Source organism: Salmo salar, unplaced genomic scaffold, assembly GCF_905237065.1.
Source record: "Salmo salar unplaced genomic scaffold, Ssal_v3.1, whole genome shotgun sequence".
NCBI classification, from domain to species: Eukaryota; Metazoa; Chordata; class Actinopteri; order Salmoniformes; family Salmonidae; genus Salmo; species Salmo salar.
Genome location: NW_025550938.1, coordinates 25,001 through 42,500, shown reverse-complemented (window position 1 = coordinate 42,500; position 17,500 = coordinate 25,001). Strand labels below are relative to the sequence as shown.

Sequence of the window (17,500 nt, the reverse complement as noted above, 5' to 3'; positions counted from 1 at the left end):
TCGCTTAAAGAGGCTCATGAGAAGCCAGAGCAGAAACTCTATCCCTATCCGTCCCCCTCGCTCTCCCTACACCTCTCTCTAACCTAGCCCACGTCAATACAAAATCACCTCTAACCCTTCCTAACAACACCCGTGCCTTTGCCCATACTACTCCGGCAATGGCACAGTCCCAAAAGACATGGCGCACAGTCTCCTCCCCTGCCACAAGAAAGTCTTGGACAGGTGGGGGATCGCGCCAAGCTATGCCGGTACATGGTGGAGCGTGCCGGCAAACACTTGTGGAGACTCAACCAATTCAGGTCCTTGAGCCTGTTGTCCAGGCCCCGCGCCTGCACTCCCTCCCAGACCGCCGCCGGGATGCCCACTACAGGTGCCGGACTTACTGCCCGTCTGACCTCCTCGTACAGGTGCCTGTGATCTAAACCTACTCGGGCAACTTCAACCTCGGGGTGTGCACGCAGCCACTTGGCCGCATGGCCAAAGTGCCACGGCAGCTGTTCCGCCCGAGGACCCGTGTTAGACCACACCATTACGCTTCTCGCCTGATACGAGAAGAACACCCGCAGGAGGTAACCGGACGGGTGTAGTACCGGCTGAGCAAGCTCCGTTAACAGAAAAGAAACAAAAATTGCGTCCAGCTTGAGGGGGAGATGTGGTACCCCCCTACCTCCCTCCCCGATGGGACAGATCATGCGTGCCCTGGCGACCCACTCGTACCTGCCACCCCACATGAACTGAAACACTAGCCTCACTAGAGGCCTCCTCAGACAAGCCGGCAATGGGTAGATGTACGCCAAATACAAAAGAGATGGCAGTACATCCACCTTGAGAACCAGGACCTTGCCTAAAAAGGACAAAGACCTAGCCCTCCACATTGCTAGCTTCCTCTGTACCACTGCGATGCCCATGTTCCAGTTCAGCGTCGCTGAGCCGGAGGTCTCAAAGTGGACCCCGAGAACCCTCAGGGCCCCGTTACAGAGAGATAACCCTCCGGGCACATCCGTCCTACCACTCCATCTTCCGAAAAATTTGACGGAAGACTTCGCGTGGTTCAGAACCGCCCCGACGCTCGGGTGAAGTCCCCAATAATGGCAAGGGACCTTGTCAAGCACGAGTCCTTGCAAAGCAGCAAGGAGGTGTCGTCGGCGTACTGTGTCAACTTGACACGGAGACCGCCACTTCCAGGGATCAGCAAGCCCTCCACCCCTGTGTCTGCCCTAATGGCAGCCCCCAGAGGCTCCATGTACAGAACGAAAAGGAGAGCCGAGAGCGGGCATCCCTGCCTGACCCCAGACGAGAGGTCAAAACGTCACCTAAGTGACTGTTAACGCTAACCCGGCACCCCGCTCCGACATATAAAGTACGGATCCATCCTATAAACTTCTCCCCAAATCCTAATCTGCCTAACACCCTGAATAGAAAGGATCTATTCACGCGATCAAAGGCTTTCGCCTGATCAAGCGCTGCTACCATTAAAGGCAGCCTCCTATCTTCTACCCAAGCGATGGAGTCCCTGATCAACTGAAGGTTCCACCTAATAGAGCGTCCCTCTACCCCACACGTCTGATCCTCGTGGACGACGTAGGGAAGGGCTGTGCGCAACCGGTCTGCTAAGACCTTTGCTAAGAGCTTATAGTCTACACACAGCATGGTCAATGGCCTCCAGTTGCCCAGGTCAGTTGCTTCCCCCTTCTTATAAAGAAGTGACAGCACACCGACAGCCATTGATCCCCCCGGGACCCCCGTCTCAAGGATGGCCTTCAAGACTTCGAGGACCACTGGTCCAAGTATACCCCAAAACTTGAGGTAAAACTCGGCCGGCAACCCATCCATCCCAGGCACCTTCCCTTTTCCCATCCTCCTGAGAGCACTCTCAACCTCCTCGAGGGAGATCTGAGCCTCCATCACATCTCTAATGTCCTCCGGCAATCGCCGGGACAAGTGTTCTAAAAACACATTTCCCTGCTCTACATCTATTACCCTCTCTTTAAATAAACCTCGGAAATGATCAGTTGTCACCCTGACCATTTCCTCCGGTTTTCTAACTATGCTATCATCTTCTTTCCTCACCCCATGCATTATCTTCCTACTCTGTCTGCCCCTAACCGACTTAAAGAACATAGCGGAACAAGTCTCATTATGTTCTAGAAAGCCATTATGCGCACGCTCCAGGAAAGCTCGAGCCTTCCGCTCCTGCAGCTCCCTGAGCTGCGCCTTCAGGTCAGTGGATCTCTCCCAGTCAATCGACCCGCCGAGGTTGCCTGCCTCGTACTCGAGTTCGAGCAACCTTTGGATACGATCCACCTCCCTCCTTTCCTCCCTTTTTTCCTCTTACAATATCCTATTATAAAAGCCCTAATCCTTACCTTAACTAAATCCCACCACTCTAACACCCCCTCGCACATGGACCGGAGGCCTTCAAGCCCCGAAAGAAACCAAAAAGGTGTCAACGAAAGCTTGCTCCTCCAGCACATCCCGATCTAATTTCCAGTACCCCCCTACCGAAGAGGCAGACTGGCGACCCCACCTGCAGGAGCACCCCGTCGTGATCTGAGAAGAACACAGGCAACAGCCGCCCAGACAACTGACCCAAAGACCTAGATAGGAAAATGTAGTCGAGCCTCCGCGCAACCCCCGGGAGTTGCGCCATGTGGGACCAGCCATTGTCGGAGTAGAGTGCAGGCCTCCATCAACCAGACCATGGCAAGCCATTAGCCCGGTGATGGCGCCTGCACTACTATCCCCCGCTAACCCTAAATCTATATTAAAATCCCCCCTATCACTAAGTGCCTATTTGTAACACACAGGGGCGTCAGACAGTCCACCATCTCCCTCCTGTCTGCCGCCACCTGTGGCCCATACACCACCACTAACCTATACCTACTATCCCTAAAAGTGACATCCACCCCCATAACCCTCCCTTGCATCACAACAAACGTGCCCTCCACCTTCACCTCCCTATTCCCAAACAAAATCCCCACCCCTGTAGAATGCACCCCACCTATACCCCAAACTGACTCCCCCTTATCCCACTCCCTCCTAAACCTGATGACATCCCCTCCATCCCTCAGGTGAACCTCCTGTAAAAAACAAACATCAAAACCAACCCCCTCTAAAAAACTAAAAGCCGCCCTCCTTTTAACATAATCCCTTAAACCCCTTACATTTAAACTAAACAAAATTAACATAAGATATTATTTTTACAAAACACAACACAAAACCATTACTTCTTTAAAATTAAAACCCCAAAACAATCAAAAAAACAGGAGGCTCACCCGATGCTCCCCTGCTCCTTCTCCTCCGGCGGGGACGTCTTCTGCTCTCCTGACGCCCCCCCGTCCTCCTCCATCTCCCCAACCCAGGATGCAGGTATGGTGTTAGGCCTTGGAGTGCTCTGCATCCTGGGTTCCCCACCAACACCCGTAACTTCTTCCTCCCTGTAAATTTCCGGGTTTAGAGTAGGGGACCCCATCTCCTCAAAGAGGAGTTGAGATCCCCCCCCAGACATCCAGCTCTGAGCCACTTCCTGGGAGTCACGCTCCACCACATGTTGAGGGGCTGAGGAAACCAGCAAAGAAACTTTTCCCTCCCCATCCCTCGCTTGGCAACCCCATCCACCCCCCCTCCCTTTCACCGCCTGTCGAGCACCCCCTCTTCTTCACTTTCTTCCTAGGAGTTGGAGGTAAAGGGGATACACCCCCCTTCCCTGCCAACTCCTCCACCATTCCTCTCATCTCTTCAACGAGGGCGCTCGACATGCTGTCCCCCCACTCCCTCACCCCCATTCCCTCCTCCTCCCCCTCCACAGCCCCTGCCACCGGCACCCCCTCCACCACCTCTCCCTCCATTGTTGCAGTCTCTCGCTCCTCCACTCCCTTGCTTCCTTCTCCTTCCTTTCGATCTTCCGTTCCTTCTGCTGCCGCTCCTTTCTCCTCTTCTTTCCGTGCTACCTTCCGCTCTGGGCCAGTGCCCTGGTCCTGAGATGGCTTTCCTTCCCCTCCTCTTCTTCCCCCATCCCCCGCTCCTGCTCCCCCCCCAGCTGCAGACGCGTATGACCTCCGACGAGGCCGGGCACTCCCGCCACAGGTGCGCTGACGAGCCACACCCGTGGCACGCCTTCGGCTCGTCGCAGTCCTCGCCTCGTGCTCCACCGATCCACAAATTCGGCACTTTCTTGTGCTGCACGAGGCGAGGATATGACCGTAGGCCATACAACGCCTGCAAAACGGGGGCTGACGTGCATAAAACAACGTCCCCCTGTCAGCCCCCAGGGAGAACATCGCAGGGGGATGGAGGTAGCCACCCTGTCCCTTTGGGTCCTCCCTGAGGAGGGCCTGGAATCCTCTCCTCCCATTCCAAAATCCCAGGGAGTCCCTGAGGAGCCTCTCTGAGGAGACCTTGTCCATATACCTCCCCAGAAAGGCCCTCACTTCTTCCTCCTTTACATGCGGATTGTACATTGTAACCGTCACCACCCTGAAATTATTCCTGGCAAGGCTTGTTACTCCATAAAAGCACATCGGCCTTTCTCCTTCCAACGCCCTCACCCTCTTCATGATTTCATCATGCTTCTCCTCTGTATAGCAGGTCACGTCATACGCCCTCTCCATTGGGTTGCCCTGGAGGCAGAGGACATCCTTCACCGACATCTTTAGGCATCCCATCAGGATTGTTCTTCCAAATGTTTCTCTCCCGAATTCTTCCACCTCCTGTTCCTTCCATGCAAATCTTAGCGTATTTGCCAAACCTACTCCCGGTACCGACCTGTTCTTTATATTTTTCTCCATTCTTTCAAGAATAAAAAAAGCTCTCTTAAAAGAAGCCAATGAAAAATAAAGGATATCTGAAAAAACGATTCCAGTAAACAAAACAAAATTTCCTCCCTCCTGCCTTCCTTCGACCTTTTGGCTCAGCGGGCTTTGGGGCACCTCGGTACCAAGCTTGATCTGAGCCAAAAGGCCGAAGCGATAACCCACAAATTGACCCCTGCACCCGCCGGGCCCGGGGCCTCGGCAGACCTCATCGGTTTGGCAAAAGTTGGCTCCTCCTCACCCAACGCTTCCCTGGTGACAGGCGGGTGTGTTTTTTTTTAAAAGTCGCTAATGCGTCGTTAGGTCACTAGCTCTTTAATCCTAGTGCGACTATTTGTTCAATGCCCGGCAAATACACCAGTCATCGTCGGGCTTGAACTCAATTGCCCGAGCGACTACTTTGAGTGGAAAAAATACGCCGGTCGGTCAGCCGGCTTCAAGTCAAACGCCTGAGCAAAAGTCTCGGCGTCATCTCTGTCAATTTCTCTTGAAACAAGATACCGGGCTCTGCCAGAAGCAAAGCCCTTCCAAAAATACGTTGAACTCGTAAGTGTTCCTCTCCACGGAAGTCTTTAGTAAAAGGCGAAAGGCTTGTGCGTAATGAAGAGAAACCAGAGTCGTATGGAAGTCAGAGGTCGGGGCCCGAGACACACACGGTGCACTCTAGGCCGGGTCCCCGCGGGTGGTCCCCGAACCCACTCTTCCAAGTTTTCGAGGGCTGTGGGTAAAAAGTCACAGACAGACAGACAGACAGACAGACAGACAGACAGACAGACAGACAGACAGACAGACAGACAGACAGATAGATAGATAGATAGACAATCCTGGTGAAGTGATTGTATTTTTGGGGGGGCTCAAAACACACACACACACACAATCCTGGTGAAGTGATTGTATTTTTTGGGGGGGGCTCAAAAACACACACACACACACACACACACACACACACACACACACACACACACACACACACACACACACACACACACTCTCCTGGCCACTGTTATTTTTTTTTTTTTTTTTTTTTTTAAGTAAAATGGCGGGAAAACGGGGACCCCCATGAAGGGGGCTTCGCACTTGTTTCAGTTTGGATGATTCTTCTTTTTTCATTCCTTCTCTTCTTCTGCTAGCTGTTTTACATAGCTTGGTGTATTTCTTTTTCCTTGACAATGGGAGAAAAGTGTTGCACCGTTCCCGGAGGTACTGCAATACCGGGTCGATGCGTGGAGCGGACGGAGCAAGCCCCATTTCCGACTCCCTGTTCGAAAAATCCATTTAATATGTAGTCCCCCGATGGGGGACGTATCAGATATTAAACTGATAAGAACAGATTTTTTTTTTACAAAATATATTTATTACTTTCTATGCCGTTCAATACAAAACCATATATTCCAATCAAAATCATAACTAGGCATTTATAATAATTACACAAACCAAAAACCCTTAAACAAAGACCCAGGAAAACATCTTCCCTCCCCTTCTCACCTACAAACCAAACCCATACTAACAACAAAAAATCCAAATAAACTCACCCCATCCTCCCGACCGACGGGGACGCCTCCTCCACTCCTGACGCTCCTCCGTCGGCCACCATCCCTCTCCCCTGGATACAGAATCAGTGCCCGGCACAAGCGAACACTCTGTCTTGTGCCCCCACTTAAATCTATCACCCCGCCCTCCTCCTGACTCTGGCCCGAGCACCCCATGCCCTCAAACAAAAATTACCACCTTCCTCCGTCCCCCAACCCTGGGCAATGCCTGGAAGGTCCAGCTCAGCCAGGGGTGTAAAGAGCATGAAGAGGAGGGAGCCCATGAGGGCCCCGCATCCTCTCCCCCCTGCCCTACCCCCCTTACCAGCCTTCCTCCTCCTGCTGTCCTTACGCTCCCACTTTTTAGGTCTTTTTATCGGTGGAGGCGCAGCCAGGGAACATCCCTATCTGCGTCCGTCAGCCCCCCCACCGCGTCATTCACCGTGTCCGTCAGCCCCCCTACCATCTCCCTCAGCTCCTCTACTCGTGATCTTACCTCTTTACTGTCCCCCCACTCCTTTACTCCCTCTCCTTCTGGTCCCGCCACCACTGCCTTCTCTGTCTCCTCTCTTTCTCTCTCTTTCTCTTCCACCGCCGTCTTCCCTGTCTCCTCCCTCTCTATTGCCTTCTCCGTCCCCTTCTTCTCCACCACCGTCTTCTCCAGCCCCTCCACCCTCCTGTCTCTTTCCTCCTCCTGCTCCTCCTCTCCTTCAGCCTTCCGTCCTTCTGGTTCCACCAAGTCCATTTCTTTCTTTCTCTCTTCTCCCGCTGCCGCTCTTTCCTTCTCCTCCCGCACTGTGTCCTTTTCCTCCGTGCCTTTTCTTTCCTCTTGTTCCTCTCCTCTTCTTCCCCATCCTCCGCTCTCGCTCCCCCCTGCTGCAGACCGCGTATGACCTCTGACGCGCCGGGCATTCACGCCACAGGTGCGTCAGCATGCCACACCCGTGACATGCCTTCGGCGCGTCACAGTCCCTCGCCTCGTGCTCCGTAGATCCACAATACCTACACTTCTTTGTGCTGCACGAGGCGAGGATATGACCATAGGCCATACAACGCCTGCAGAACGGAGGCTGACGGGCATAATGCAACGTCCCCCGGTCAGCCCCCAGGGAGAACATCGCCGGAGGATGGAGGTATCCACCCAATCCATTTGGGTCCTCTCTTAGGAGGGCCTGAAACCCCTCCTCCCGGTCCAAAAGCCCAGGGAATCTTTGAGGTGCCTTCCTGAGGAGACACCATCCATGTATCTCCCCAGAAAGGCCCTCACCTCCTCGTCCTTAACGTAAGGGTTGTAAATGTTCACGTTAACCACTCGGAAATTGCTCCTCGCCAAGCTAGTCACCACGTAATGGGACATCGGCTTCTCCTTTTCCACTTCTCTCACCTTTCTGAGAATCTCGTCGTGCTTTTTCTCCGTATGCAATGCCACATCATATGCACCCTCTAATGGGTTTTCTTGTAGGCAGAACACTTCCTCCACCTTCAGCCCAAGGATACCGATCAGGATAGTCCTCCCAAAAGCGTCTCTGTCCAGTGGATCCATCGCCTTATCCCTCCAGGAAAAGCGCACCGTATTCGCCAGCCCCATCCTAGGGACTGGCCTCCCTGTAGTATTTTGCGCCATCTCCGCAAGGAGCTTGGCGCACTCTCCTCCGCTCCTGCTTTTCCTCCAAAAAAGTAAAAACTGAAAAGAGCGGCAAAATACACCAACCGTTTCTCAAAAAACCAAAAACAACAAACTTTCCTCCCTCCTGCCTTCCTTCGACCTTTTGGCTCAGCGGGCTTTGGGGCACCTCGGTACCAAGCTTGATCTGAGCCAAAAGGCCGAGAAGCGATAACCCACAAATTGACCCCTGCACCCGCCGGTGCCCGGGGGCCTCGGCAGACCTCATCGGTTTGGCAAAAGTTGGCTCCTCCTCACCCAACGCTTCCCTGGTGACAGGCGGGTGTGTTTTTTTTTTAAAAGTCGCTAATGCGTCGTTAGGTCACTAGCTCTTTAATCCTAGTGCGACTATTTGTTCAATGCCCGGCAAATACACCAGTCATCGTCGGGCTTGAACTCAATTGCCCGAGCGACTACTTTGAGTGGAAAAAAATACGCCGGTCGGTCAGCCGGCTTCAAGTCAAACGCCTGAGCAAAAAGTCTCGGCGTCATCTCTGTCAATTTCTCTTGAAACAAGATACCGGGCTCTGCCAGAAGCAAAGCCCTTCCAAAAATACGTTGAACTCGTAAGTGTTCCTCTCCACGGAAGTCTTTAGTAAAAGGCGAAAGGCTTGTGCGTAATGAAGAGAAACCAGAGTCGTATGGAAGTCAGAGGTCGGGGCCCGAGACACACACGGTGCACTCTAGGCCGGGTCCCCGCGGGTGGTCCCCGAACCCACTCTTCCAAGTTTTCGAGGGCTGTGGGTAAAAAGTCACAGACAGACAGACAGACAGACAGACAGACAGACAGACAGACAGACAGACAGACAGATAGATAGATAGATAGACAATCCTGGTGAAGTGATTGTATTTTTGGGGGGCTCAAAACACACACACACACACAATCCTGGTGAAGTGATTGTATTTTTTTGGGGGGCTCAAAACACACACACACACACACACACACACACACACACACACACACACACACACACACACACACACACACACACTCTCCTGGCCAATGTTATTTTTTTTTTTTTTTTTTTTTTTAAGTAAAATGGCGGGAAAACGGGGACCCCCATGAAGGGGGCTTCGCACTTGTTTCAGTTTGGATGATTCTTCTTTTTCATTCCTTCTCTTCTTCTGCTAGCTGTTTTACATAGCTTGGTGTATTTCTTTTTCCTTGACAATGGGAGAAAAGTGTTGCACCGTTCCCGGAGGTACTGCAATACCGGGTCGATGCGTGGAGCGGACGGAGCAAGCCCCATTTCCGACTCCCTGTTCGAAAAATCCATTTAATATGTAGTCCCCCGATGGGGACGTATCAGATATTAAACTGATAAGAACAGATTTTTTTATAAAATATATTTATTACGTTCAAAACCCAACAAAATCTTATACAATCAATCAATTCAAACACAAATTCCATTAAACATTTCAAAACTATTCAATAATAACCAAACCCAAAACCAAAAGTCATGGGAGCATTTTCCCTCCCCTTCCCATCTACAAACCAAAACCTACACCAAAAAATCAAAGAAAAACTCACCCCATCCCGACCGACGGGGACGCCTTCTCCACTCCTGACGCTCCCCCGTCGGCCGCCATCCCCTCTCCCCTGGATGCGGTAACAGCGCCCGACACACGCTCACCCTGCGTCCCGTACCCCACACTTAGGTCTACCACCCTGCCCTCCTCCTGACTCCGGCCCGGGGACCCCACGAGCCCAAACAGGGAGCTTAAGCCTCCCTCCATCGCCCAATCCTGGGCCATGCCTGTAAGGTCAAGCTCAGACAGGGGTGTAAAGGTGAAGGAAGAGGGAACCCAAGAGGGCCCTGCAACCTCCCCTCCCCTCCACCCTGATCTGCCCCCCTCCCTCTTTTACCACCCATCCTCCTTGAGCGCTCCCCTCTTTTCGACCTCTTGTATGGTGGAGTAAAAGGCAAAAAGTTTTCATAGCTTGCCTCCTTCTCCACCTCCACCCGTGATTTCACCTCTTTACTGTCCCCCCACTCCTTCACTCCTTCTCCTACTGGTCCCGCCACAACTACCTTCTCTGTCTCCTCCCTTTCTGTCTTTTCCTTCTCCACCACCTTCTTCCCTGTCTCCTTCCTTTCTGTCTCTTTCTTCTCCACCACCTTCTTCCCTGTCTCCTTCCTTTCTGTCTCTTTCTTCTCCACCACCTTCTTCCCTGTCTCCTTCTTTTCTGTCTCTTTCTTCTCCACCACCTTCTTCCCTATCTCCTTCCTTTCTGTCTTTTCCTTCTCCACCACCTTCTTCCCTGTCTCCTTCCTTTCTGTCTCTTTCTTCTCCACCACCTTCTTCCCTGTCTCCTCCCTTTCTGTCTCTTTCTTCTCCACCGCCGTCTTCCCTGTCTCCTTCCTTTCTGTCTCTTTCTTCTCCACCGCCGTCTTCCCAGTCTCCTCCCTCTCTGTTGCCTTCTCCGTCTCCTTCCTCTCCACAGCCGTCTTCTCTGGCCCCTTCACTCTCCTGTCTCCTTCCTCCTCCTGCTCTCCTTCAGCCTCCTGCCCTTCCGTTTCCACTATGCTGTTGTCTTCTTTTTCTTTTTCTCCTCCCGCTTCCGTTTGCTCCTCCTCTTCCACCCGTGTGTCCGCTCCCTCTGTTCCAGTACTCAGTTCTTGGTCCCTCCTTCTACCCCCATCCCCGGCTCTCGTTCCCCCAGCTGCAGACGCGTATGACCCTTGACGCGCCGGGCATTCACGCCACAGGTGCGTCAGCATGCCACACCTGTGACATGCCTTCGGCGCGTCACAGTCCCTCGCCTCGTGCTCTGCAGATCCACAATACCTGCACTTCTTTATGCTGCACGAGGCGAGGACGTGGCCGTAGGCCATACAACGCCTGCAGTACGGAGGCTGACGGGCATAATGCAACGTCCCCTGTCAGCCCCCAGGGAGAACATCGCCGGAGGATGGAGGTATCCACCCAATCCTTTTGGGTCCTCTCTTAGGAGGGCCTGGAAACCCCTCCTCCCGGTCCAAAAACCCAAAGAATCCTTGAGGTGCCTTCCTGAGGAGACACTATCCATGTATCTCCCCAGAAAGGCCCTCACCTCCTCGTCCTTCACGTAAGGGTTGTAAATGTTCACATTCACAACCCTGAAATTACTCTTCGCCAAGCTGGTCACCAAGTAATGAGACACCGGCCTCTCTGCTTGCACTTCTCTCGCCCTTCTGAGAACGTCATCGTGCTTCACTTCAGTGTGTAGCGCCACATCGTATGCCCCCCTCCAAAGGGTTGTCTTGGAGGCAGAACACATCCTCCACCGTCAGTCCAAGGATCTCAATCAAAATGGTCCTCCCAAACTCATCTCTGCCAATTGGCTCCGTCGCCTTATCCTTCCAGGCAAACCGCACCGTATTCGCCAGCCCCATCCTAGGGACTGGCCTCCATGTAGAAGCCTGCGCCATCTCCGCAAAGAAAATTGGCGCACTTCGCCTCCGCTTTCTTCCAAAAAGAAAAACTGAAAAAGAGCGGCAAAATAAACCAACCGTGAATCCAAATACCAAAACAACAAACTTTCCTCCCTCCTGCCTTCCTTCGACCTTTTGGCTCAGCGGGCTTTGGGGCACCTCGGTACCAAGCTTGATCTGAGCCAAAAGGCCGAGAAGCGATAACCCACAAATTGACCCCTGCACCCGCCGGGCCCGGGGCCTCGGCAGACCTCATCGGTTTGGCAAAAGTTGGCTCCTCCTCACCCAACGCTTCCCTGGTGACAGGCGGGTGTGTTTTTTTTTAAAAGTCGCTAATGCGTCGTTAGGTCACTAGCTCTTTAATCCTAGTGCGACTATTTGTTCAATGCCCGGCAAATACACCAGTCATCGTCGGGCTTGAACTCAATTGCCCGAGCGACTACTTTGAGTGGAAAAAATACGCCGGTCGGTCAGCCGGCTTCAAGTCAAACGCCTGAGCAAAAAGTCTCGGCGTCATCTCTGTCAATTTCTCTTGAAACAAGATACCGGGCTCTGCCAGAAGCAAAGCCCTTCCAAAAATACGTTGAACTCGTAAGTGTTCCTCTCCACGGAAGTCTTTAGTAAAAGGCGAAAGGCTTGTGCGTAATGAAGAGAAACCAGAGTCGTATGGAAGTCAGAGGTCGGGGCCCGAGACACACACGGTGCACTCTAGGCCGGGTCCCCGCGGGTGGTCCCCGAACCCACTCTTCCAAGTTTTCGAGGGCTGTGGGTAAAAAGTCACAGACAGACAGACAGACAGACAGACAGACAGACAGACAGACAGACAGACAGACAGATAGATAGATAGATAGACAATCCTGGTGAAGTGATTGTATTTTTGGGGGGGGGCTCAAAAACACACACACACACACAATCCTGGTGAAGTGATTGTATTTTTTTGGGGGGGGGCTCAAAAACACACACACACACACACACACACACACACACACACACACACACACACACACACACACACACACACACACTCTCCTGGCCAATGTTATTTTTTTTTTTTTTTTTTTTTTTTAAGTAAAATGGCGGGAAAACGGGGACCCCCATGAAGGGGGCTTCGCACTTGTTTCAGTTTGGATGATTCTTCTTTTTCATTCCTTCTCTTCTTCTGCTAGCTGTTTTACATAGCTTGGTGTATTTCTTTTTCCTTGACAATGGGAGAAAAGTGTTGCACCGTTCCCGGAGGTACTGCAATACCGGGTCGATGCGTGGAGCGGACGGAGCAAGCCCCATTTCCGACTCCCTGTTCGAAAAATCCATTTAATATGTAGTCCCCCGATGGGGGACGTATCAGATATTAAACTGATAAGAACAGATTTTTTTTTATAAAATATATTTATTACGTTCAAAACCCAACAAAAATCTTATACAATCAATCAATTCAAACACAAATTCCATTAAACATTTCAAAACTATTCAATAATAACCAAACCCAAAAACCAAAAGTCATGGGAGCATTTTCCCTCCCCTTCCCATCTACAAACCAAAACCTACACCAAAAATCAAAGAAAAACTCACCCCATCCCGACCGACGGGGACGCCTTCTCCACTCCTGACGCTCCCCCGTCGGCCGCCATCCCTCTCCCCTGGATGCGGTAACAGCGCCCGACACACGCTCACCCTGCGTCCCGTACCCCACACTTAGGTCTACCACCCTGCCCTCCTCCTGACTCCGGCCCGGGGACCCCACGAGCCCAAACAGGGAGCTTAAGCCTCCCTCCATCGCCCAATCCTGGGCCATGCCTGTAAGGTCAAGCTCAGACAGGGGTGTAAAGGTGAAGGAAGAGGGAACCCAAGAGGGCCCTGCAACCTCCCCCTCCCCTCCACCCTGATCTGCCCCCCCTCCCTCTTTTACCACCCATCCTCCTTGAGCGCTCCCCTCTTTTCGACCTCTTGTATGGTGGAGTAAAAGGCAAAAAGTTTTCATAGCTTGCCTCCTTCTCCACCTCCACCCGTGATTTCACCTCTTTACTGTCCCCCCACTCCTTCACTCCTTCTCCTACTGGTCCCGCCACAACTACCTTCTCTGTCTCCTCCCTTTCTGTCTTTTCCTTCTCCACCACCTTCTTCCCTGTCTCCTTCCTTTCTGTCTCTTTCTTCTCCACCACCTTCTTCCCTGTCTCCTTCCTTTCTGTCTCTTTCTTCTCCACCACCTTCTTCCCTGTCTCCTTCTTTTCTGTCTCTTTCTTCTCCACCACCTTCTTCCCTATCTCCTTCCTTTCTGTCTTTTCCTTCTCCACCACCTTCTTCCCTGTCTCCTTCCTTTCTGTCTCTTTCTTCTCCACCACCTTCTTCCCTGTCTCCTCCCTTTCTGTCTCTTTCTTCTCCACCGCCGTCTTCCCTGTCTCCTTCCTTTCTGTCTCTTTCTTCTCCACCGCCGTCTTCCCAGTCTCCTCCCTCTCTGTTGCCTTCTCCGTCTCCTTCCTCTCCACAGCCGTCTTCTCTGGCCCCTTCACTCTCCTGTCTCCTTCCTCCTCCTGCTCTCCTTCAGCCTCCTGCCCTTCCGTTTCCACTATGCTGTTGTCTTCTTTTTCTTTTTCTCCTCCCGCTTCCGTTTGCTCCTCCTCTTCCACCCGTGTGTCCGCTCCCTCTGTTCCAGTACTCAGTTCTTGGTCCCTCCTTCTACCCCCATCCCCGGCTCTCGTTCCCCCCAGCTGCAGACGCGTATGACCCTTGACGCGCCGGGCATTCACGCCACAGGTGCGTCAGCATGCCACACCTGTGACATGCCTTCGGCGCGTCACAGTCCCTCGCCTCGTGCTCTGCAGATCCACAATACCTGCACTTCTTTATGCTGCACGAGGCGAGGACGTGGCCGTAGGCCATACAACGCCTGCAGTACGGAGGCTGACGGGCATAATGCAACGTCCCCTGTCAGCCCCCAGGGAGAACATCGCCGGAGGATGGAGGTATCCACCCAATCCTTTTGGGTCCTCTCTTAGGAGGGCCTGGAAACCCCTCCTCCCGGTCCAAAAACCCAAAGAATCCTTGAGGTGCCTTCCTGAGGAGACACTATCCATGTATCTCCCCAGAAAGGCCCTCACCTCCTCGTCCTTCACGTAAGGGTTGTAAATGTTCACATTCACAACCCTGAAATTACTCTTCGCCAAGCTGGTCACCAAGTAATGAGACACCGGCCTCTCTGCTTGCACTTCTCTCGCCCTTCTGAGAACGTCATCGTGCTTCACTTCAGTGTGTAGCGCCACATCGTATGCCCCCTCCAAAGGGTTGTCTTGGAGGCAGAACACATCCTCCACCGTCAGTCCAAGGATCTCAATCAAAATGGTCCTCCCAAACTCATCTCTGCCAATTGGCTCCGTCGCCTTATCCTTCCAGGCAAACCGCACCGTATTCGCCAGCCCCATCCTAGGGACTGGCCTCCATGTAGAAGCCTGCGCCATCTCCGCAAAGAAAATTGGCGCACTCGCCTCCGCTTTCTTCCAAAAAGAAAAACTGAAAAAGAGCGGCAAAATAAACCAACCGTGAATCCAAATACCAAAACAACAAACTTTCCTCCCTCCTGCCTTCCTTCGACCTTTTGGCTCAGCGGGCTTTGGGGCACCTCGGTACCAAGCTTGATCTGAGCCAAAAGGCCGAGAAGCGATAACCCACAAATTGACCCCTGCACCCGCCGGTCCCCGGGGCCTCGGCAGACCTCATCGGTTTGGCAAAAGTTGGCTCCTCCTCACCCAACGCTTCCCTGGTGACAGGCGGGTGTGTTTTTTTTTAAAAGTCGCTAATGCGTCGTTAGGTCACTAGCTCTTTAATCCTAGTGCGACTATTTGTTCAATGCCCGGCAAATACACCAGTCATCGTCGGGCTTGAACTCAATTGCCCGAGCGACTACTTTGAGTGGAAAAATACGCCGGTCGGTCAGCCGGCTTCAAGTCAAACGCCTGAGCAAAAAGTCTCGGCGTCATCTCTGTCAATTTCTCTTGAAACAAGATACCGGGCTCTGCCAGAAGCAAAGCCCTTCCAAAATACGTTGAACTCGTAAGTGTTCCTCTCCACGGAAGTCTTTAGTAAAAGGCGAAAGGCTTGTGCGTAATGAAGAGAAACCAGAGTCGTATGGAAGTCAGAGGTCGGGGCCCGAGACACACACGGTGCACTCTAGGCCGGGTCCCCGCGGGTGGTCCCCGAACCCACTCTTCCAAGTTTTCGAGGGCTGTGGGTAAAAAGTCACAGACAGACAGACAGACAGACAGACAGACAGACAGACAGACAGACAGACAGACAGACAGATAGATAGATAGATAGACAATCCTGGTGAAGTGATTGTATTTTTGGGGGGCTCAAAACACACACACACACACAATCCTGGTGAAGTGATTGTATTTTTTGGGGGCTCAAAAACACACACACACACACACACACACACACACACACACACACACACACACACACACACACACACACACACACACTCTCCTGGCCAATGTTATTTTTTTTTTTTTTTTTTTTTTTAAGTAAAATGGCGGGAAAACGGGGACCCCCATGAAGGGGCTTCGCACTTGTTTCAGTTTGGATGATTCTTCTTTTTCATTCCTTCTCTTCTTCTGCTAGCTGTTTTACATAGCTTGGTGTATTTCTTTTCCTTGACAATGGGAGAAAAGTGTTGCACCGTTCCCGGAGGTACTGCAATACCGGGTCGATGCGTGGAGCGGACGGAGCAAGCCCCATTTCCGACTCCCTGTTCGAAAAATCCATTTAATATGTAGTCCCCCGATGGGGACGTATCAGATATTAAACTGATAAGAACAGATTTTTTTTTATAAAATATATTTATTACGTTCAAAACCCAACAAAAATCTTATACAATCAATCAATTCAAACACAAATTCCATTAAACATTTCAAAACTATTCAATAATAACCAAACCCAAAAACCAAAAGTCATGGGAGCATTTTCCCTCCCCTTCCCATCTACAAACCAAAACCTACACCAAAAAATCAAAGAAAAACTCACCCCATCCCGACCGACGGGGACGCCTTCTCCACTCCTGACGCTCCCCGTCGGCCGCCATCCCCTCTCCCCTGGATGCGGTAACAGCGCCCGACACACGCTCACCCTGCGTCCCGTACCCCACACTTAGGTCTACCACCCTGCCCTCCTCCTGACTCCGGCCCGGGGACCCCACGAGCCCAAACAGGGAGCTTAAGCCTCCCTCCATCGCCCAATCCTGGGCCATGCCTGTAAGGTCAAGCTCAGACAGGGGTGTAAAGGTGAAGGAAGAGGGAACCCAAGAGGGCCCTGCAACCTCCCCCTCCCCTCCACCCTGATCTGCCCCCCCTCCCTCTTTTACCACCCATCCTCCTTGAGCGCTCCCCTCTTTTCGACCTCTTGTATGGTGGAGTAAAAGGCAAAAAGTTTTCATAGCTTGCCTCCTTCTCCACCTCCACCCGTGATTTCACCTCTTTACTGTCCCCCCACTCCTTCACTCCTTCTCCTACTGGTCCCGCCACAACTACCTTCTCTGTCTCCTCCCTTTCTGTCTTTTCCTTCTCCACCACCTTCTTCCCTGTCTCCTTCCTTTCTGTCTCTTTCTTCTCCACCACCTTCTTCCCTGTCTCCTTCCTTTCTGTCTCTTTCTTCTCCACCACCTTCTTCCCTGTCTCCTTCTTTTCTGTCTCTTTCTTCTCCACCACCTTCTTCCCTATCTCCTTCCTTTCTGTCTTTTCCTTCTCCACCACCTTCTTCCCTGTCTCCTTCCTTTCTGTCTCTTTCTTCTCCACCACCTTCTTCCCTGTCTCCTCCCTTTCTGTCTCTTTCTTCTCCACCGCCGTCTTCCCTGTCTCCTTCCTTTCTGTCTCTTTCTTCTCCACCGCCGTCTTCCCAGTCTCCTCCCTCTCTGTTGCCTTCTCCGTCTCCTTCCTCTCCACAGCCGTCTTCTCTGGCCCCTTCACTCTCCTGTCTCCTTCCTCCTCCTGCTCTCCTTCAGCCTCCTGCCCTTCCGTTTCCACTATGCTGTTGTCTTCTTTTTCTTTTTCTCCTCCCGCTTCCGTTTGCTCCTCCTCTTCCACCCGTGTGTCC

At 52.3% G+C, this 17,500-nt stretch overlaps 4 non-coding genes and 4 pseudogenes across 4 annotated transcripts; all 8 read right to left on the bottom strand.

The window, feature by feature from the left end:
- Positions 1–5,314: 5,314 nt before the first annotated feature.
- Positions 5,315–5,431, bottom strand: LOC123740438 (U5 spliceosomal RNA). Its single transcript, XR_006768329.1, has one exon. It is a non-coding gene; the product is annotated as a U5 spliceosomal RNA (small nuclear RNA).
- A 558-nt stretch (positions 5,432–5,989) lies between these two features.
- On the bottom strand, positions 5,990–6,163 carry LOC123740346 (uncharacterized; annotated as a pseudogene).
- A 2,363-nt stretch (positions 6,164–8,526) lies between these two features.
- On the bottom strand, positions 8,527–8,643 carry LOC123740437 (U5 spliceosomal RNA). Its single transcript, XR_006768328.1, has one exon. It is a non-coding gene; the product is annotated as a U5 spliceosomal RNA (small nuclear RNA).
- Positions 8,644–9,183: 540 nt separating this feature from the next.
- Positions 9,184–9,353, bottom strand: LOC123740392 (uncharacterized; annotated as a pseudogene).
- Positions 9,354–11,967: 2,614 nt separating this feature from the next.
- Positions 11,968–12,084, bottom strand: LOC123740434 (U5 spliceosomal RNA). Its single transcript, XR_006768326.1, has one exon. It is a non-coding gene; the product is annotated as a U5 spliceosomal RNA (small nuclear RNA).
- A 549-nt stretch (positions 12,085–12,633) lies between these two features.
- LOC123740334 (uncharacterized) lies at positions 12,634–12,806 on the bottom strand (annotated as a pseudogene).
- A 2,615-nt stretch (positions 12,807–15,421) lies between these two features.
- Positions 15,422–15,537, bottom strand: LOC123740588 (U5 spliceosomal RNA). The gene has a single exon (XR_006768466.1). It is a non-coding gene; the product is annotated as a U5 spliceosomal RNA (small nuclear RNA).
- A 543-nt stretch (positions 15,538–16,080) lies between these two features.
- LOC123740383 (uncharacterized) lies at positions 16,081–16,252 on the bottom strand (annotated as a pseudogene).
- Positions 16,253–17,500: the final 1,248 nt, after the last annotated feature.